Below are 23,194 nucleotides of genomic sequence, written 5' to 3'. Positions count from 1 at the left end.
ATGCTTGAGTTCTTCTCTTCTAGCCACTGAGAACATACACAGTTATTAATTATAGGTGCCTAGCACTACTGTATACCACTAGAACTTATTTTTCCTGTTTAGCTGTAATTTTGCGTCCATTATCCAACCTGTCACTATCCCCCCTCACCTCCCCTTTCCAGCCTCTAGTAACCACTTCTACTCTCTACTTCTAAATGTACAAGTTTTTTTTAAGGTTTTTAATTTTTTAAATTTATTTTTTGCTCCCACATGAGAACGTGGTATTTATCATTCTGTGCCTTATTTCACTGAAACATGTCTTCCAGATTCATCCATGTTGATGCAAGTGACAGCATTTCATTCTTTTTCATGGCTGGGTAGTATTCCATTGTCTACACAGACCACCTTTTTCTCTATCCATTCTTCTGTCAATGAATACCTACATTGATTCCATTTCTTGGCTATTGTGAGTAGTGCTGCAATAAGGAAGTGCAGATATCTCTACGGTATGCTAATTTCTGTTCCTTTGGACAAATACCCAGCAATGGGATTGTTGGATCATATGGTAATTCTATTTTTAGTTTTTTGAGGAACCTCCATACAGTTCTCCATAATGGCTGTGCTAATTTACCAGTAGTGTATAAGAGTTCCTTCTTCTCCACATCCTTGCTGGCATTTATTTTTTTGTCTTTTTGATAACAGCCATTTTAACTGGGGTGTGATGATATCTCACTGTGGTTTTGGTTTGCATTTGTCTGATGAATAATGATGTTGAGCATTTTTTCATGTACCTTTTGGACATTTATATGTCTTCTTTTGAGAGATGTCTATTGAGTTCATTTGCCACTTATAAATTGGATTATTTATTTTTCCTAAGTCCCTTGTATATTCTGGATATTGATCCCTTGTCAGATAAATAGTTTGCAAATATTTTCTCCCTTGTGCTGGTTGCTTCTTTATTCTGTTGATTGTTTCTTTTGCTGTGCAGAAGCTTTCTTGTATGATGTAATCCCACTTGTCTATTTTTGCTTTTGCTGTCTGTGCTTTAGAAGTCTTCCCCATAAAATTTTTTCCCAGACCAATGCCTTGGGGTGTTTCCTCTATGTTTTCTTCTAATAGTTTTATAGTTTCATGTCTCATATTTAAGAGTTCAATCCATTTTGAGCTGATTTTGGTTTATGGTGAAATATAGGTGTCTAGTTTCTTTGTTTGCACATGGATATCTAGTTTTTCCAGCATCATTTATTCAAGAGGCTATCCTTTCCCCAATGTATGTTACTGGCACCCTTGTAAAGATCAGTTGGCTGTAGATACGTGGATTTATTTCTGGGTTCTCTATTCTGTTCCATTGGTCCATGTCTGTTTTTATGCCAGTACCATGCTGTTTTGATTACTATATCTTTATAGTATATTTCAAAGTCAGCTAGTGTAATGCTTCCAGCTTTGTGCCTTTTGCTTAGGAATGCTCTGGCTATTTGGAGTCTTTTGTGGTTCCATATGAATTTTAGGATTGCTTTTTCTATTTGTGAAGAATATCATTGGTATTTTGATAGGGATTGCACCAAATGTGTAGATTGCTTTGGGTAGTATGGTCATTCTGACAATATCAATTCTTCCAATCCATGAACATGGAATATCTTTACATGTTTTTGTGTCCTCTTTAATTTCTTCAATCAGTATTTTGTCATTTTCACTGCAGAGACCTTTCACCTCCTCAGTAAAATTTATTCCAAGGTATTTCTTTTTGGGGGTAGCTATTATAAATGGAGTTGCTTTCTTTATTTCTATTTTCACTAGTTCATTGTTGGTATGCAGAAATGCTACTGTTCAGATTTTCGATTCATCTTGGTTTAGCCTTGGTAGGTCGTATGTGTCCAGAAATTTATCTATTTCCTGCAGATAGTTAATCTTTTTTGGCATACAGTTGTTCATAATAGTCGGCAGTGATTTTTGAATTTTTGTGTTATCAGCTGTAATGTCTTTTTTGTGTGACTTTTTTTGTTAATTGATTATACATATTTATGGAGCACAGAGGTGACCATCACCCCCCCCCCCGTGTCCAACAGGTGGTGATCAGACCAATACTGTCAACATGCCCACCATCTCAAATTGCAAGTAATCTGTGTCCCCCACCCAACCTCTCTCTTACACCCCTCTCCCTCCCCCCACACCCCTTGGCAACCCTAGGTCTGTTCACACCCACTGTTAAGTCCAACAAACCACTGTGGTCTTTCTTCACTTCCTTCTTCCTCTCTTATCTCCCACTTATGAGTGAGGAAATGCAGTAGTTTTCCCTCTGTGCCTAGCTTATTTCATTTAACATAATTTTCTCTGCTCTCATCCATGTTACTGCAAATGGCAGAATTTCATTTTTTTATTGCTGAGTAGTACTCCATTGTGTACACATACCACATTTTCCTTATCCAGTCATATGTTGATGGACATTTGGGTTGGTTCCATATCTTGGCTATTGTACATAGAATTGCGATGAACACAGGAATGCATGTATCCCCTCAATGTGACGTCTTACACTCCTTTGGATATATATTCAGAAGTGGGATTGCTGGATCATATGGCTGTTCTATCTGTAGCTGTTTGAGAAACCTACATATTGTTTTTCACAATTACTGAACTAATTTACAGTTCCATCAACAGTGTAGAAGAGTTCTCTTTTCTCTACATCCTCACCACCATTTGTTATTCTCAGTCTTCTTGATAATAGCCAGTCCAGCTGGGGTAAAATGATATCTCAATATAGTTTTGATTTGCATTTCCCTGATAAATAGAGATGTTGAGGATTTTTTTCATGGACCTGTTGGCCATTGGTATGTCTTGCTTTGAAAAATGTCTATTCAGCTCCTTCGCTCACTTTTAAAATGGGTTATTTACTTTTTTACTGTGTAGCTGTTTGAGTTCCTTGCACATTCTGGATATTAATCTCTTGTTGGACGTATAATTTGAAAATATTTTCTCCATTTTCTATGTTATCTTTTCATTCTGTTGTTTCCTTTGCTGTATAGAAGCTTTTTAGTTTCACATAATCCCATTTGTTTATTTTTTATTTTGTTGCTTGTGCTTTGGGGGTCTTATCCATTCTATGCCCAGTCCTGCACTTTCTGAAGTGTTTCCCCTATGTTTTCCTTTAGTAGTTTTATCGTTTTGAGTCTTCTACCTAAGTCTTTAATCAATTTTGACTTGATACTGGTATATGGTGAGAGGTGCAGGTCTAGTTTCATTCTACATATGGATGTCCAATTTCTCCAGCACCATTTATTGAAGAAGTTGTCTTTTTCCCAATGTATGTTCTCATTGCCTTTGTCAAATATCAGCTGTGGGTTGATTTCTAGGTTCTCTATTCTGCTCCATTGGTCTGAGTGTCTATTTTTATGCTAGTACCATGCTGTTTTGGTAACTATAGCTTTGTAGTATAATTTCAAGTCAGGTAATGTTGTGCTTCCAGCTTCACTTATTTATTTTTTGCTCAGGATTGCTTTGGCTGTTTGAGATCTTTTGTTATTCCATATGAATGTTAGGATTATTGTTTCTATTTCTGTGAAGAATGCCATTGGTAATTCGATGGGGATTGCATTGAATCTGTAGATTGCTTTGGGTAGTATGAACATTTTCACAATGTTGATTACTCAAATACAAAAGGAGGGAATGTCTTTCTACCTTTTGTGTCTTCTTTAATTTCTTTCAGTAGTGATTTGTAGAGATCTTTCACCTCCTTGGTTAAATTGATTGTAGGTATTTTATTTTTTTGGTGGCTATTATAAATGGGCTTACCTTCTCGACTTTTTTTTTTCCTGCTAGTTTGTTATTGGGGTATAATAATGCTACTGACTTTTGGGTGCTGATTTTGTATCCTGCAACATTACTGAAAATGTTAATCATCTCTAAGAGTTTCCTGGTAGAGTTTTTAGGTTTTTCTATATATAGGATCATGCCATCTGCAAACAGGGACAGTTTGACTTCATCTTTTCCAATCTGGATGCTCTTTATTTCTTTCTCTTGCCTAACTGCACTGGCTAGTACTTCTAACACTATTTTCAATAGGACTCTCATTATAGGGAGCATCCTTGTCTTGTTCCTCTTCTCAAGGGAAAAACTTTCAGCTTTTCCCCATTCAGGATGATATTGGCAGTGAGTTTGTCATATATGGCTTTTATTGTGTTGAGATGTCTTCCTTCTCTACCTAATTTGCTGAGAGCCTTTATCATGAAGGGATGTTGAATTTTATTGAATGCTTTTTCTGAATCTATTGAGATAATCACATGGTTTTTGTACTTGATTTGGTTGATGTGGTGCATCACATTTATTGACTTGCATATGTTGAAACACACTTGTCCCTGGGATGAATCCCACTTGATCATGGTATATAATTTTTTTGATTTGTTGCTGTATTCCGATTGCTAGTATTTTGTTGAAGATTATTGTGTCTATGTTCATCAGAGATATTGGCCTGTAGTTTTCTTTCTTTCTTTTTTTCTTTTTTTTTTTGTATCTTTGTCTGGTTTTGGTTTCAAGATGGTGCTGGCCTCATAGAAGGAGTTTGGGAGAATGTCTTGTTTCAATTCCAAGGAATAGTTTGAAGAGAATTGGTATTAATTCCTCTTTAAAGATGTGGTAGATTTCAGCAGTAAAGCTATCCAGTCCTGGGCTTTTCTATGTTGGGAGACTGCTGATTACTGCTTCAATCTCACTGCTTGTTACTGGCCTGTTGAAGTTTTCTATTTCTTCTTGGTTCACTCTTGGTAGTTTGTATGTGTTCAGAAATTTATCCATTTTCTCCAGGTTTTCAAATTTGTTGGCATATAGTTGTCTGTAATAACCTCTAATGAGTCCCTGTATTTCTGTGGTATTGGCTGTAATGTGTCCTTTTCAATTTCTGATTTTTGTTATTTAGGTCTTTCCTCTTCTTTATTAACCTAGCTAATGATATGCCTATTTTGTTTATCTTCTCAAAAAAATCCCAACTTTTTGTTTCATTGCTCTTTTGTATTATTTTTGGGGTCTCTATGTCATTTAGTTCTGCTCTGATCTTAATTATTTCTTCCCATCTACTAACTTCGGGATTGGATTTTTCTTGTTTTTCTAGTTCTTTGAGGTGTAGCATTAGATCGTTTATTTGAAATCTACTTTATTTGATGTAAGCACTAACTGGAACAAACTTCTCTCTTAGTACTGCTTTTGCAGTATCTCACAGGTTTTGATGTGATGTGTCTTTCATTTCATTGGTTTCAATAAGTTTTTTAATTTCCTGTTTAATTTCTTCTTGAACTCATAGGTAAGTTAGGAGCTTGTTTAATTTCCATGTATTTGTATACTGCCTTGTGTTTCACCTGCCATTAATTTCCAGTTTTAATCCATGTGGTCTGAAAATATGCTTGAGATGATTTTGATTTTTAAAAAATTTGTTGAGACTTGATTTGTGATGTGATCTATCCTTGAAAATGTTCTATGTGCTGATGGGAAGAATGTATATTCTGTAGTCATTGGATGAAATGTTCATAGATATCTGCCAACTCCATTTGGTCTAAAGTACAGTTTAAGTCCTGTGTTTCTCTGCTGATTTGTTTCCTGGATGATCTGCCCAGTGCTGAAAGAGGGTTGTTCAGACCCCCCCACTAATATCATATTAGGATGTATCTCTTTCTTTAGGTGTTATAGTGTTTGCTTTATATTTCTGGGTGCTCTGGTGGTATATACATTTATGATTGTTACATCTTCTTGCTGGATAGATCTTTTTATCACTATATAGTGGCCTTGTCTCTTTTTACGGTTTTTGGTTTAAAGTCTGTTTAATCTGATATAAGAATAGCTACTCCTCGTTTTTGGTTTCCATTTGTGTGGTGTATCTTTTTCCACCCCTTCACGATTAGCCTGTGTGTGTCTTTACAGGTGAAGTGAGTCTCTTGAAGACAGCATATTGTTGGGTCTAGCTTTTTAATCCAATCTGTTGGTCTGTGTCTTTTGAGTGGGGAGTTTAATCCATTTATATTTAGGATTGACATGAAGATGTCTTACTCCTGCCATTTTATTGCATTCTTTTTTTCTTTTTACACGGTTTGAATATCTTTGTTCCTTTTTTCCCCTTTTATTATTTCTATTCAACATCCACTGGTTTTTTGAGGTGGTGGTACTTAGTTTCTTTCTTCTTTCTCATTTGCATTTGTGTTTTACCAGTGGGTTTTGTTCTTTCTTGCGTATCTGTGGTAGTGATTATTGTTTTTCAGATTCCAAATGCAGAACTCACTGAGAATTTCTTGTAGGACTGGTCATGTGGAGATGAACTCCTGCAGTTTTTGTTTGTCTAGGAAACACACTATTTCTCCCTCGTTTCTTAAAGATAGCCTTGCTGAGTATAATATTCTTGGCTGGCAGGTTTTTCTTTTAGTATTTTGAATATTTCATCCCAGTTTCTTCACACCTACAAAGTTTTAGTTGAGAAGTCCACTGTTAGACTGATGAGGGCTCCCTTATAAGTGACTTGATGCTTTTCTTTTGCTGCTTTTAGTATTCTCTTTGAGCTTTGCCAATTTGATTATAATGTATCTCAGAGAGGATCTTTTTGGACTGAATCTGTTCGGGGATCTGTGAGCCTCCTGGATCTGAAGGTCCATATCTGTCTCTATACCTGGGAAATTTTCCATTATTATCTCTGAATAGATTTTCAATTCCTTTTCCTTTCTTCTCCCCTTCTGGAACATCCATGATTCAGACGTTTGTATGCTTAAGGTTATTGCCTCTCTTAGACTTTCTTCATTTAAAAATTTTTTTTCCTTTTTGTTGTCCACCTGGGTATATTTGGTAAGGACCACCTTTGAGATCAGAGATTCTTTCTTTTGCTTGCTCTATTCTGCTGCTTAATCTCTTGGTTGTGTTTTTTATTTCAATGAATGAATCCTTCATTTTTCATCCTTCTGATGACTTCTGCTACATTCCTTTTTAAGGTAGTAATCTCTTTGTAAATTTCCTCCTTCATATCCTGGATATTTTTCCTCACTTCTTTGTGTTGTCTGAGTTTTCTCTAATCTCATGGAGCTTCCTTAAAAATTGTTACTGGGAGTTCCTTTTCAGTGATTTCAAGAGTTTTTTATTCTGTAGGGTCATGTACTTGAGAATTACTATATTCCTTTGGTGGTGCTGTATTTTCTTGGTTTTTTGTATTTCTAATATCTCTATGTTGATTTCTGGTCATGTGGTAGATCAGAGGGCTGTTGGGGCTTTTCCCTGCCTGGGCCTTCCTGGTCACAGAGTAGTACTCTGTCCTACCTTCTGTCTCATTTTTCACTTTTGATTTTTGTTATTTGGGTCTTTTCTCTTTTTTTTCTTAATATAGCTAATGGTTTGGCAATTTTACATATCTTTTGAAAAAAACCAACTTTTCATTCTGTCAATCTTTTGGGTTTTTTTTTTTTTTGTATTATTTCATTTAGTTCTGCTCTCCTCTTAATTATTTCTTTCCATCTACTAATTTTGAGATAGGATTGTTTTTGCTCTTCTAGTTCCTTAAGGTGTTTATTTGAGCTCTTTCTACTTTCATTATGCAAGCACTTATCACAATAAACTTCCCTCTTAATACTGATTTTGCAGTATCCCATAGGCTTTGGTATGGTGTGGTTCTATTTTCATTCGTTTCAAATAATTTTTTGATTTCCTGATTAATTTCTTCTTTGACCCATTGGTTGTTCAAGAGCATGTTGTTGAATTTCCATGATTTGTAAAGTTTCTAAAGTTTCACTTGTTATTAATTTCTTGTTTTATTCTGTTGTGGTCTGAAAAGATACTTGATATAATTTCAATTTTTAAGATCTTTTAAAGACTTGATTTGTGGCCTAACATGTTGTCTATTCTGGAGAATGATCCCTGTGCTGATGAGAAGCATGTATATTCTGCAGTTGTCAGATAAAATGTTCTATAAATATCTGTCAAGTCCATTTTGTGTATGGTGGAATTTAAATCCAATGTTTCTTTCTTGATTTTTTGTCTAGATGATCTGTGCAATCTTGAGAGGGGGGTGTTGAGGTCCCCAACTATACTGTATTGCGGTCTATATCATCCTTTACATCCAATATTTGCTCTACATATCTGGCTGCTCTGATGTTTGGTCCATATATATTTATAATTATTATATCCTCTTGCCCAATTGATCCCTTTTTTTAGTTTTTAGAAATTTATTTTATTTAATTGAAATGTACTGATTGTACATATTTATGGAGCACAGTTATATTTCAATACAGCCCTGTATCATTTTATAATATCCTTGTCTCTTTTTACAGTTTTTGATTTAAAGTCTACTTTAACTTAGTATAGGTACTCCTGCTCATTTTTGGTTTCCATTTGTGTGGAATATCTTATTCCATCCCTTCACTATTAGTCTATGTGTGTCTTTACAGGTGATGTGAGTTTCTGGTAGGCAGCATATATAGCAGGGTCTTGTTTATGAACTTATTCAGCCAGTCTATATCTTTTAAATGGGGAATTTAATCCATTTATATTCAAGGTTGTTATTGAAAGGTACTGCCTTACTCCTGACATTTAAAAAAATTTTACAGTTGTTTTATATATCTTTTGCTCCTTTCTTTCTCTATTATTGTTTGTGTTTGCTATTTGGTAGTTTTTTTGTAGTGTTAAGATATAGTTTCTTTCTCTTTCTCATTTGTGTATCTGCTCTATTAGTGAGTTTTATTCTTTCACGTTTTATGATGATGGTAGTTATTATTATTATTATTGTTATTTTTTGCAGTTATTGTTCTTTTGCTTGCAGATGTAGGACTTTCTTAAGGATTTCTTGCAGGCCCATCTGGTGGTGATGAATTCCTTGTTTGTCATAAAAAGATATTATTTCTCCTTCATTCCTGAAGGTTAGCTTTGCTGGGTATAGTATTCTCGGCTGGCAGTTTTTTCTTTCAGCACTTTATATACCTCATCCCACTCTCTCCTGGCCTGTAAGCTTTCTTCTGAGAAATCCATTGTTAGTCTGGTAGGAGATTCCCATATAGGTGACTTGATGCTTTCCTCTTGCTATTTTTAGAATTTTCTCTGTCTTTGACTGCCGACAATTTGACTACAATGTGTCTCAGAGAGGACCATTTTGGCTTAAGTTTCTTTAGGGAACTTGGAAACTCTCAGATCTGGAAGTCCACATCACTCTTAACACTTGGGAAGTTTTCAGCTTTATTTTGTTAAATAGGTTTCTGACAGCTTTTTTCATTTTTTTAAACTATTTTTTCTTTTTGTCTAACTGGGTTATTTCAAAAAACCTGTCTTCAAGTTCCGAAATTCTTTCTTCTGCTTGATCTAGCCCATTGTTTAAGGGCTTGGTTGTATTTTTTATTTCATTTAACATAGTCTTCTGTTCCAAGATTTTTACTTGATTCTTTCTAAAAATCTTTCTAGCTCTTTCTTGATTTTCTCTTTCAGAACACAAATTGTTTTTCTGATTTCATTGTGCTGTCTATCTGCATTTTCTTGCATCTCATTGAGTTTCCTTAAGATTATTATTTGGAATTCTTTTTCTGGCATTTCACAGATTTTCTTTTCTTTGGGGTATGGAACTGGAGAATTATTGTAATGCTTTGGGGTGTCATATTTCCTCATTTTTTCATGTTTCCCATAACCTATGCTGATGTCTGGGCATGTGGTGCAATTGTCACTTCTAATTCTCTGGAGTAGAAGAGACTCTTTCCCGTAACTGTGTTCTATAGTGTTATTAGGGTAGGGAGTTTTAGGTTTGGTTTGGGGTGAACACAGTAGTGTAGTCTCCATGTGATTTCTTCAACTGTATAGAGTGTTGGAGTTGTCTGTGTATGCCTCTGTGGCCTAGGCACTTGAGCTCTCAGGGGCTCCTTGCTGGAGTGGGTGACACCTGGCTGGGCTACTGAGGTAACAGATGAGGTTTTGGCCTCTCAGGGGAAGTATTGGGGTGTTCTGAAGCTCCTTAGCTGGAGTGGGTGACATTGGGTGGCCTTGCTGGTGCCCCGGCCAGGATCCTGTTCCCCAACAGAGGGGGTGCTCTGCAGCTCCTAAACTCAAGATCTGAGTGACACTAGGCAAGGTTGCTGGGCCCATGGGTAGGACCCTGTGCTCAAATGAGCGACACTTGGGCACTTCGTAGCTCCTCAGCCAGAGTGGGCCACTGTGGGTGAGGTTGCCTGGGTTTGAAAAATATGGAAGACTTCATAAATTTGTGTGTCATCCTTGCACAGGTACCATGCTAATCTCTGTATTGTTCCAATTTTAGTATATGTGCTGCAGAAACAAGAACCAAGTATATACTTAAGACAGTGAAAACAGAAATCTATATGCCTGATTGCTTCAATGAAAATTTAACAAATGAGATCAATGAAGAGACCAGCCCAGTAAGGAACTGTGATCTAATATTTTAAAAAATGCAAAATATGGAGGGGTTCTTGGAATTTTACACCAGTTTCCTACTAAGCAAAAATTTTAACTTCTGTGGAAGAAAAAGAAAACCAAACCTATGACTGATGAAAACTAAAAAATGGGGCTCATGGTCCTTTGTAATTTCCCTTTACAAATGAGACTCACGTCCCACATACTTCAGGAAGAAAATTCCTCTATTACAACAGTTGGTACTTTAAAGATGATGCCAACCACACATCACTCCATTTTTGATTGATGAACTCCTTTAAGAAAAAAGTATAAAAGTCCTCTACTTTTCAACTTAAAGTCAGTATTAAAACCAACTCTCCCTTCTTTTTCTTTCAAAAGTCTAGGGGTTTCACCAAAAGTAACTTCACTCTTTTTTGTCATAATAAAGCTAACAATATGCTAGACTTAGCTGACTTGTAAAATAGTTGTTTCCTGGCTGCTACCTGATCTAAGGAAAAAGAAGAAACAAAAGAGTACCTCATTCAGGGCACAGCTAGATGAGTCACTAAGAGTTTAAGAATACCTAGATCAAACACTTGAATTGAATTAAGAACATCTATGTGATATTGTGATATACAATCATGCATCACTTAATGACAGGGAGACATTCTGAGAAATGTGTTGTTCGGCATTTGATTTTGTCATTGTGCAAACATACCTAAACATAGAAAAGGAACATTAAAATATACAGTATAAAAGATTAAAAAAATGTTATACCTGTATGAGGCACTTACCATGAATGGAACTTACAAGAGTAGAAGCTGCTCTGGGTGAGTCAGTGAGTGAGTGGTGTTAATGTGAAGGCCAGGATATTACTGCACACTACTGTAGACTTTATAAACACTGTACCCTTAGACTACACTAAATTTATAAAAATAAAGTAATTGCACTATAATGTTACAATAGCTACAGTGTCACTAGGCAATAGGAATTTTTCAGCTCCCTTATAATCCTATAGGACCACTGTTGGCTGAAAACTCATTATGTGGCACATGACTGTATATTTTTGGTCTTTGTCCCATTTCCTAGCATACGACTCATAAAATCCTTGGAATCTCCAATGTGGTGTGTCTTTTTGTATGATGATGAGTTTGTGGCTGACAGACTCTACCTAGTTTCAGGATGGGGGCTGGTCACTGGAAAGACTAAGGCAAGATTAGAGGGATGGGACTTTCAGCCCCACCTTCCCCAACCTCTGGGGAGGGGAGAGGGGCTGAACATTAAGTTGACCACCAATGGCCAACGATTTAATTAATCAGACCTACGTTATTCATGACTGAATGGGATTCTAAAAAATGTGGCAGCATCTTTTGAGTTGTATATCCTTTTGATGTAAGGGATCTGTGTGTGAAGATCAGGGGTGAACTGTGATACTGTGAAATATATATTTGGTCTTTGTTCCCATCTCCTGGCATAAAACTCCTAAGATTCTTGGATAGCAAGGTGTGTGTGCATGCTAATGAGTTGACTGGTGCCTTGCAGTCCCAAGGTAGCTTCAGGATGGGGGCTGATCACAGCTATGACCAAGAAAGGATTAGAGGATTGGCACTTTCATCCCCACCCACCCCCTCAATCTCTGGGAAGGTTGTTGAAGGTTAAATTGATTATCAATGCCCAATGATTTAATCAATCATGCCTATGTAATGAAGTTTCCATAAAAATCCCAAAAGGACTGGATTCAGGGAGCTTCCAATAGCTGACCACATGGAGGATCCTGGTGGGTGGCATGCCCAGAGGGGGCATGGTGGTTCCATGTCCCTTGTTGCATGCCTTTCCATACGCATCTCTTCATCTGCAATCTTTGTAATAGCCTTTATAATAAAAACTGGTAAAAGTGTTTTCTTGAGTTCTGTGAGCTGCTCTTGGAAATTAACCAAACCCAAGGAGGGGGTCATGAGAACCCCAATTTACAGCTAGTAAGTCAGAAGCACAAGTAAAATAACCTAGTGCTTGTGACTGGCATTGGAAGTAGGGAGTAGTCTTCTGGTATTGAGCCCTCAACTTGTGGGATCTGATGCTATCTCCAGGTAGATAGTGTCAGAATTGAATTGAATTTGGGTATTCTCTGAAGAAGCCACTGCAGAACTCATTAACTGGTTGTTGGTAGGAAGAAATTCCCAAACACTTCTTGGGTGTAGAAGTTCTCTTTACTTTGAACTATTTTCATTTTTGACTAACAACATTCCAAATTTAACAGTCTTATCTGTACCGTCTGTCAAAAGGCCAAGTTAATGTTGGGGGAGAGAATCAAGGACCAATCATAAAACTCCATCACAGTCTACTGTCTCCAATAGAGTTCCCTATTTCGTGAGGTCAAATGTCATAGAACTGCAGCTACAGTGTCTTTGCCTATGATTACATACAACTAGCCACAAATAATAAGCAAAGCAGATATTCATGTATCACTGCCCTAATTGGCTGTTGCAAAGACAGTATTTTCAAAACTGAATGACAAGGTCTGGACTATGCTGCTATGATCACAGTGGTGATTCTGCTAATACTGACAGGCTAAGGAGGAGGTGTAAATGGACTCCACTAATTTGCTATGCAGCAGAAATACAGCACGCTGGTAAGTAAATCAAATAAAAAGATTATCTTAAATATGTGGAGTACTTCTTGAATGTGTGTATCAACTTCGCACAGGGAGGGGAAATGTTAATTTTCTGCTGTCATTCTTGTTTTAGTAGTATGTGCTATGGAAACAGGCACCAGCCAATGGTGCCAAATTTTACCAAAAATACTAGGAGAACTTTGCTTTTAATTTCATTCATCCCAAGGCGTATGCAATGGCTTGCATTACATAATTAAGCATCATTAGATTATACACTGGAAAAAATCTGGCTTTAGATGTACACAGTATCCTTGTTTATCGTGTCAATACTTAGGTCCTTGACATTTTTGTGTAGTTATTTATCTACACTTGCTATTATCTTTTTGCCCCATATCACAATCTCAGCCTATGTCCTTGAACTGATTTCTTTTCTTAAAAGCTATTATTGTAATGTCTTAAACTATTCTTTCCTCTCATACCATATCTATTGATGTATTATTGTCATTCTTACAAATATATCCAAAATACAGAAAGTATAGTACACTGAAATTTTATTTCACTTAAGATGATCACTTAATATCTATTCTTAACTTGCTCATTTCACATACCTAATTTATTGGCCCAAACAAGTTTTTCCCAGTTATACTTAATCTGATAAACCCACACAGAGCTACTCCCCAAAATGTTCCATTCTCTTCAAACTACACTGTAAGGATCATAAGATGTTCTTATTATTTGTTCAGGGACTACTACTCAAGTCTATGCAGAATATTACAACATTGGATGATACATATACAGTAGAAACTAGATTTTAAAAACATTGTTTTTTTCATGATAAAGATCAAACAATAACATTATATTCTGATGTAATTGCTTTCCATCTGCCCCATTTCCTGTCAACAATGGAATACTCTAGTGTTATGTTAGTAATAACAAAAACTCCATTGCAAGCAATTATTGGCCAACTTTAATAGTGATTAAAGTAAAGTAAATTAAATAGTGATCCTCCAGTATTTGATCTCTAGTCGAAGGGTTATTCCATTAAAGAAAAACCTGAAGTAATGCAGGATAGCTGTTTCGCAAAGAAAGGAACATAGATTGCCCAAAACTGCAATCAAAGAGGGTAACTTAATTTCAGCACAAGTGTCACTCAGCCAAGATGTGAAAAGTAGTTCTACAAACGATAGCAACAACATGGAATCATGTGAACAGATATTTAAAAGAAAACAAAAAAATCAGTATTTATAAACAATATAATACAAGCAAGGTACTTCAGAATCCATTTAATGATGGGAGAAAAATATTAGTAGTTGGTCTTTACTATGCCCTTTCAAACATTTATTGTTTTCTTACACTTGGTATAGTACAATGTACCATGTATCTTGGAAATTATAGTTACTATATCTTATAAAAAGAGAACCGATAATGACAAACTGAAATGGGTATAATTGTAAAAACAGCAACATTAGTGACCAGTAAGTAGAATATTTCTATTTTTATTCACTGATGCTCTATATGTCATCAGTTGACCACCCAAGGCATAGGTAAACAATAAATTACTCATGATAATTTAATAAGTTAAAGTTGTTCTTTATAAAATTTATCAACTGACTAAAACTTTTGAATTGGTTATTTAACATAAGTCATTAAGCTACTTATTATTCCAACAACTGCTTCACACATTATGATTCATTAGCTAATTTTTGATGAAATTAAAATAAAGGCACAGAGGGAGATGTAAGAAAGTATGAAAAAGGGACTTCAAGCTAAAATTCTAAGTCTTCACTAGGAGGTGGTTAAAGAGGAACCTCAAGAAAGGGAATGATTGCAAAGATTAAAGTGAAGAGATAAGGGAAAGTCCCTAGGTTGAAGACTGTGAGGGACATTTAAAAGACTTTTGTGTATGCGCCCAGTAACAGTAATTGCAGAGATTAATAGATGATATACATGATACAGTAACCTCATGTGGTAAAAATTCAGAGAGCATCCATAACAGTACATAAAAAGCACACTCAAACCTCTAGTTCTTAAATTATAAGATTAAGGTTAAATAAAACTATAACATACTTTCAACTTCATCTAGCCAATACTAATAATCTCTATTATTTGATAGATGTTTTATGGTCTATGTGATTATAATTTGAGAGTCTCATACCAATTTTGAGAGACGTAACAAAAGAAGACAAAAATATTTCATATTATCTCTACTGTCAATATTGCTAGTTAGAAATTTATCTTCTGACACTAACCCCTGAAAATGAATTGCTCAAAAAATGAAATTGTGTCATATTTAATTGCATAATCTACAAAATTACTGTCATTAGCTTACTAATTTTTAAAAAATCTACTTTCATATCTCCTAGAATCAGCTAATTAAAATGTACTTGGTTTCTTTGTTACAACTGGGTTTACAATACTAGTGTTCTTACCCACGACTCATCTATTCACAAAAGTATCATTAGCACTAAGATCCAAATAACAGTGCAGTACTTATGACTACACTTTAGTTTCCACAAAAGCAAAATTATGAGAAGAGCATGAGTCATTATGCCCAGGGTAAAAAAATAATGTTTCTTTGGTCAGAATATGAAACTTATTACTGACACCAGTAATATAGCCTAGAAATTCCTTTTCTAAATAAAAGGAACAGAATGTTTCTTTTCTCGATTCACATTCTCCAAAACTAACAGAACTGTCCATCTGTCTGCTTTTACTACTCTCCATGTCTGGTGTGTGGTGACAGAAAAACAACTTTTAGTCTAGCTATTTTCAGTACTGCGCTTTTGTTCTTCTGTCCTGTCAGGATGTCATTTTCCCAGGATAAAACACATGTGCGCGCACATGCACGTGCGCACACACACACACACACACACACACACACACACACCTTTCCCTCCCTACTTCCTTATTTGAGGATCTATTACAAAGTCACTTCAATATACATAGACAAAATTCTAAAAGTGGGTATTTACTTCCATAATGTTAAAAAGTTCATTTTCTTTCTCCAGTCAAGATGGTGGAATAGAGGTCCCTGGCACCACTCTCTCCCAAAAGTCAACCAATTTACAACTATTAAAAAGCAATGACAGCCAAGCTGGGGCTGCTAGAGCTCAAGAGAAGAAGAGAAGGAGAGACCTATGGAGTTCATGAAAGCAGGAGAAACCATGGTAAGAGAAAGAAAGAACCACTCCCACCATTTCGAATACTGGCTGCTTCATGGATGGAGCTGGTGAGCACATGGAGCAAGAGCTGGCAAAAGCCGCAGCTGTGCCCTTTGTATGAAGTTGCGTGGAGGCTGTAGGGGAGAGGAGGGCCTTAGTGGTCCTCAGGCCAACAAAACCACTAACAGGGTTCCTGTGGACCCATATAGGAGTGAGGAGCGACAACAACTGAAAAAAGGAGCCACCAGAGGCTGGTGAGTCATCTCAAGAGACTGGCACATGGCCCATCTCATAGGAAGTGTTTGGCATACAGGTGGTGGGGGAGATGGGCCACCAGGGGAACACTGGGGCACAGCATGGACCCATCAGCACAGGACTACTCAGTGGAGATTGGTCAGGAATACAGATCTGCAGGGGGTGCAGTTCACTCAAAAGTCTCAGGCCCAGACCAGAGTTTCCATACAACCCATGTGTTCCAGAACTCATAAGACCTGGAAGTATATAGAAGGTCAACAATTAAAACCTGAGCTGCACAAAAAGCCTTCCCCAGGGAAACAGCAGCAAAACTGCAATTTAGCTCAACTACAGGGCTCAAGTGCTGGTCCCCACATTAAGTTCCCCCATTTTCAGAGGTAAGCAAAGGACAACAAATTAGTTTCAGTGCAGAGTTTAAATGGTAGGAACAGTGAATAATCCAACATAAAACTGAAAGAAAAAAACAAAATACCCACAGACCAAAGTTTGGTATTAACTAGTAAAGGTCTCCTCACATCACCAAAGAACATCTATAAAACCTAGAAGGACCAGAAGCCCCCTGGGCTCCCAAGCCAGGGAGTGGGGAGGGACATGGACCTCAGCCATGCTCCCCCTCCCCATTTGCAACCAGCCTAGTGATGACCACCAAACTGCTGCAGGAAGTGCCTCAGGTTCCCAAGCCAGGGCAGTGGGGGACTGAGGGCTTCAGCCACACCCCCCCCCTGACATCTGCATCCAGCCCAGCAATGACCAAGCCACTGCTGGAAACCCCCTTTTCTTCCCTACAGGAATGAGGGGGGTGCCACAGGCCTCAACCATGCCCTTCCTCCTCCTTCTTCCTTCTCCCACCCTATTTCCTTACCCTTACCCCTCTACCCCTCCCCCCAACTGCTCTTCAACATCTTAGAATGTGAAGAATATACATATTAATAAATAAACGTTAAAAAATAATAAAGTTCGACGAGGTTTCAAGATGGCGGCGGCTGCGGCGGTTGGCGTGGAGTAGCTGAGGTGGAAAAGGTGGCCACTGGGCCTCAGGCAGCCGGGAAAATTGTGGACCTTCCTCTTGCCATCTCTTAAGGGAGGACCACTGCTGGTGGCTGGTTGTGGGGGCTGACCACCACTTTGCCCTTGGCAGGAGAGGCTGCCTCATTTACAGGCAACAGCTTTGAAGTATGGAGCAGTAAAAGAACTGTTTCTTAGCTGCAAAAGTGAGTCTCTAACCAGGGAACATGGTGCCAGGGCTGCTGTAGATGCAGATAGGATCCCAGAAGCCTGGGCCGCGCTGAAGGCGGCCAGCTGCCCTATTCAGGATTCGAGGTTTCAGGCCGGCATAAAAGAAGATTCCTGGGAGCGCCCGAGCTGCGCCGCGGGACCGACTGAACAACCCGAGGTGGCAGCAGCTGAGAACGGGGAAGGAGACAAACCAGAGGCAGAGAGTGAGCGCCCGACCTGGCACAGCCCTGTGAGTGACCCCTGGCCCAGCCCGGCTCGGGGGGCTGACGCCCACGCGGCTTCCGCCTGCATCACTGGGTCACTCACCGCCCCGGGGCTGCCTCCATCTTCTCAGGTGCTGGCAGCTCCGGCCCGGCTCGGCTAGGCTCCTCACTGAGGTTTCCCACTTGCTTGCCCCGGCGCGGAGCTTCCCGGGGCCTGCGGGCCGGGCTCCCCTCCTACTCCCTCCGCGGTTCTCTGGTGGGGCTGGTGGCGTGGGGCACCCCCGGCCAGTGTTGGGAGGGCAAGGAAGTACGGGCGGGGCCGACTGTCACTCCACCACACCCTGAACTCCAGCCCCCGGTAAACTTCCTGTTACTGGGAGGCTGATACCATCTCTGCGGCCACCAGTTCAGATAAATGCCTAACCAATTTCTGGTTGGGAATAGTGTGGTAGGAGAGTTCCCATGCCGCTTGAGCCTGCCGGAGAGCTGTCTGCTGGCAGGCGCTAGACTCGGTACATGTCGGGGGGATACAAAGGTGAACAAGTCCCTAGAAAGATCTACACAGTGTTACAAAGGCACCCAGAGCGACTGGTCATCTGTGCCTACCAGAAACCTGGTAGACTTCCTGGGCGAGACGGTGCCGAGCAGGGTCTTGAAGGCCCAGCTGATAGACAAGGGTTGCAGAAGACACGTCCCAGCCCAGCACAGTGCGCAGAGAGTGGGGAGACGTGCGGCCAGAGAGGCGGAGACTCGACAGAAACCACACACCCTGTGGGATAGCCACTGCACCATCCAACAACATGGGCCAGAGCACACGGAACAGGGAGAAGTCCTGCACGGGAAGTGAAAGCTCAACAGAGATCACACACCCTGTGGTACATGATCCACGAGCCCAGCAGAATCGAAGCTGACCAGAAAGGTGGCTCCCCGGAGAGGCCCAAGACCCGAGGCAACCATACACACAAGGCACTAAAGGCAAACTGAGCAGTCACGGAGGTAGCCATACCAAATTGGCAACCACAGCAACATCTTAGTTAGTAAATAGTCTCAAACCGGTGGACTGTGAAACCCCCTGCCACAATGAATAAACATCAAAAAAAAGATACCAGAAATACAAAAAATCAAGAAAGTACACCACCAAAAGTTAAGAAATCTCACACTCTAGATCCTTTAGAACAAGAAGCCCTTGAAATGACTGACAAGGAATTTTGAGTGATAATTCTAAGGAAACTGAATGAGATACAAGAAAACTCAGCTAGACATCATGATGAAATGAGGAAAAGTATACAGGATCTGAAAGAGGAAATGTACAAAGAAATCAATGTCCTGAAAAAAAATGCAGCAGAACTTGCTGAACTGAAGAAGTTATTCAGCGAAATAAAAAACACAACGGAGAGTTTAACCAGCAGGCTTGTTGAAGTTGAAGAGAGAACCTCTGAACTTGAAGATGGGCTGTTTGAAATAACACAAGCAGACAAAAAGAAAGAAAAGAGGATCAAAGACATTGAAGATAATCTGAGAGAGATATCAGACAACCTTAAGCGCTCAAATATCCAAGTCATGGGTATTCCAGAAAGGGAGGAAAATGGAGATTCCATTGAAAACATATTCAACAAAATAGTGGCAGAAAACTTCCCCAGGTATAGGAAAAATCACAGATCTTCAGATCCAGGAAGCTCAATGATCTCCAAACGTATTCAACCCAAAAAGGCCTTCTCCAAGACATGTTATAGTCAAACTGGCAAAACTCAGAGACAAAGAGAGAATCTTAAAAACTGCAAGAGAGAAGCGTCAAATCACCTATAAGGGAGCCCCAATCAGGCGAACATCAGACTTTTCATCACAAACCCTAAAAGCTAGAAAGGAATGGGATGATATATTCAAAATACTAAAAGACAAAGATTGCCAGCCAAGAATACTCTACCCTGCAATGCTATCCTTCCAAAATGAAGGGCAAATAGTATATTTCTAGGACAAACAAAAACTGCGGGAGTTCACTACCACACGACCACCCTTACAAGAAATCCTCAAGGGAGTACTGGGTTTGGTTCCTGAAAAATAACTACCACTGCCATAAAAACCCAAGAAAAATCAAAACCCACTAGTATAATAAAAATGGCATTCATGAAGAGAAAACAAGCAAACAAAAACGCTATCTACAACCTAAGGAACCAACAAACACAGAAACCAAACAGTAAATCAGAAAGCAAGGAACAAAAGACACCTAAGACAACCAAACAACCAATAAAATGCTAGGAATAAATCAACACTTTTCAATAACAACTCTTAATGTAAAAGGCTTAAATTCCCCAATCAAAAGACACAGACTGGCTGACTGGATCAAAAAGGAGGACCTAACTATATGCTGCCTACAAGAGACCCACCTCACCCATAAAGATTCACATAGACTAAGAGTGAAAGGATGGAAAAAGATTTACCATGCAAACAGAAAAGAAAAACGAGCTGGAGTAGCTATTCTTATATCTGACAAAATAGACTTTAAACTAAAAACCATAAAAAGAGACAATGAGGGACACTACTTAATGATAAAAGGACTGATCCATCAAGAAGACATAACAATCATAAATATGTATGCACCCAATGTCGGAGCAGCCAGATTCATAAAACAAACTGTATTAGACCTAAAGAAGGAAATAGACACTAATACCATAATAGCAGGGGACCTGAACACCCCACTGCCAATATTAGACAGATCATCTAGGCAAAGAATCAGTAGAGAAACACAAGATCTAAACAATACTCTAGACCAATTGGAATTGGCAGATATCTACAGAACATTCCATCCAACAACCTCAGAATATTCATTCTTCTCATCAGCAGATGGATCATTCTCCAGGATAGATCACATATTAGGTCACAAATCAAGTCTCAATAAATTCAAAAAAATTGGAATTATCCCATGTATTTTCTCAGACCACAATGGATTAAAACTAGAAATTAATAACAAACGAAACTCTGGAAACTATACAAACACATGGAAATTAAACAGCATTCTACTTAATGACATATGGGTCCAAGAAGAAATCAAGCAGGAAATCAAAAAATTTATTTAAACTAATGAAAACAATGATACATCATACCAAAACCTGTGGGATACTGCAAAAGCAGTATTAAGCGGGAAATTTATTGCATTAATTGCTCACCTCAGAAGAATGGAAGATGGCAAGTGAACAACCTAACACTTCACCTTAAAGAACTAGAAAAACAAGAACAATCCAAACCTAAAGTTAGCAGACAGAAAGAAATCATTAAGATCAGAGCATAACTGAATGAAATTGAAACCCAAAAAACAATTCAAAAGATCAATGAATCAAAAAGTTGGTTTTTTGAAAAGATAAATAAAATTGACAAACCATTAGCATGGCTAACAAAAAAGAGAAGAGAGAAGACTCAAATAACAAAAATTAGAAATGAAAAAGGCGATATTACAACTGATTCATCTGAAATACAAGGAATCATTCGAGACTACTATAAACAACTATACGCCAACAAATTTGAAAATCTGGAGGAAATGGATAAATTTCTGGACACACACAAGCTCCCAAAACTGAACCGTGAAGACGTAGAAAACTTGAACAGACCAATAACAATAAAGGAGATTGAACTTGTTATCAGAAGGCTCCCAACAAAGAAAAGCCCAGGACCAGATGGATTCACACCAGAATTTTACCAAACATTCAAAGAGGAATTGACACCGATTCTTTACAAACTAGTGTTGGAAGTACTAGCCAGAGCAATCAGACAAGAGAAGGAAATAAAGGGCATTCAGATTGGAAAAGATGAAGTCAAACTGTCCCTGTTTGCAGATGACATGATCCTATATATCGAACAGCCTAAAACCTCTACAAAAAAACTCTTGGAATTGATGAATGATTTCAGCACAGTAGCAGGATACAAAATCAACACGCAAAAATCAGTAGCATTTCTTTTCTCCAATAGTGAACATGCAGAACGAGAAATCAAGAAAGCCTGCCCATTTACAATAGCCACCAAAAAAATAAAATACTTAGGAATTGAGTTAACCAAGGAGGTGAAAAATCTCTATAATGAGAACTACAAACCACTGCTGAGAGAAATTAGAGAGGATACAAGAAGATGGAAAGATATCCCATGCTCTTGGATTGGAAGAATCAACATAGTGAAAATGTCCATACTACCCAAAGTGATATACAAATTCAATGCAATCCCCATCAAAATTCCAAAGACATTTTTCTCAGAAATGGAAAGAACTATCCACACATTTATATGGAATAATAAAAGACCATGCATAGCCAAAGCAATGCTGAGCAAAAAAAAATAAAGCTGGAGGCATAACACTACCCGATTTTAAGCTATACTGCAAAGCTATAATAACCAAAACAGTATGGTACTGGCATAAAAACAGAAACACTGATCAATGGAATAGAGAATCCAGAAATCAACCCACACACTTACTGCCATCTGGTCTTTGACAAAGGCACCAAGCCTATTCACTGGGGAAGGGACTGCCTCTTCAGCAAATGGTGCTGGGATAACTGGATATCCATATGCAGGAGAATGAAACTAGATCCATACCTCTCACCGTATACTAAAATCAACTCAAAATGGATTAAGGATTTAAATATACACCCTGAAACAATAAAACTTCTTAAAGAAAACATAGGAGAAACACTTCAGGAAATAGGTCTGGACACAGACTTCATGAATACGACCCCAAAAGCACAGGCAACCAAAGGAAAAATAAACAAATGAGATTATATCAAACTAAAAAGCTTCTGCACAGCAAAAGAAACAATTAACAGAGTTAAAAGACAACCAACAGAGTGGGAGAAAATATTTGCAAAATATACATCTGACAAAGGATTAATATCCATAATATATAAGGAACTCAAACAACTTTACAAGAAGAAAACAAGCAACCCATATAAAAAATGGGCAAAAGAGCTAAGTAGGCATTTCTCTAAGGAAGATACACAAATGGCCAATAGACATATGAAAAAATGCTCAACATCACTCAGCATCCGGGAAATGCAAATCAAAACCACACTGAGATACCATCTAACCCCAGTTAGGATGGCTAAAATCCAAAAGACCCTGAATGATAAATGCTGGCGAGGTTGCGGAGAAAAAGGAACTCTCATACATTGTTGGTGGGACTGCAAAATGGTGCAGCCTCTATGGAAAATGGTATGGAGGTTCCTCAAACAATTGCAGATAGATCTACCATACGACCCAGCTATCCCACTGTTGGGAATATACCCAGAGGAATGGAAATCATCAAGTCGAAGGTATACCTGTTCCCCAATGTTCATCGCAGCACTCTTTACAATAGCCAAGAGTTGGACCCAGCCCAAACGTCCATCATCAGATGAGTGGATACGGAAAATGTGGTACATCTACACAATGGAATA

At 38.3% G+C, this 23,194-nt stretch overlaps 1 protein-coding gene and 1 non-coding gene across 2 annotated transcripts in view; both read right to left on the bottom strand.

The window, feature by feature from the left end:
* PIK3CA (phosphatidylinositol-4,5-bisphosphate 3-kinase catalytic subunit alpha) overlaps positions 1-23,194 on the bottom strand; it is an 87,303-nt gene that overhangs the window by 41,107 nt on the left and 23,002 nt on the right. The gene's annotated exons all lie outside the window — the stretch shown is intronic.
* On the bottom strand, positions 10,146-10,249 carry LOC134365224 (U6 spliceosomal RNA). The gene has a single exon (XR_010021964.1). It is a non-coding gene; the product is annotated as a U6 spliceosomal RNA (small nuclear RNA).

This window comes from Cynocephalus volans, chromosome 1, assembly GCF_027409185.1.
Source record: "Cynocephalus volans isolate mCynVol1 chromosome 1, mCynVol1.pri, whole genome shotgun sequence".
In the NCBI taxonomy this organism is placed as follows: Eukaryota; Metazoa; Chordata; class Mammalia; order Dermoptera; family Cynocephalidae; genus Cynocephalus; species Cynocephalus volans.
Note: the sequence above shows the minus strand (reverse complement) of the source record. Positions and strands in the feature narration are given on the sequence as shown.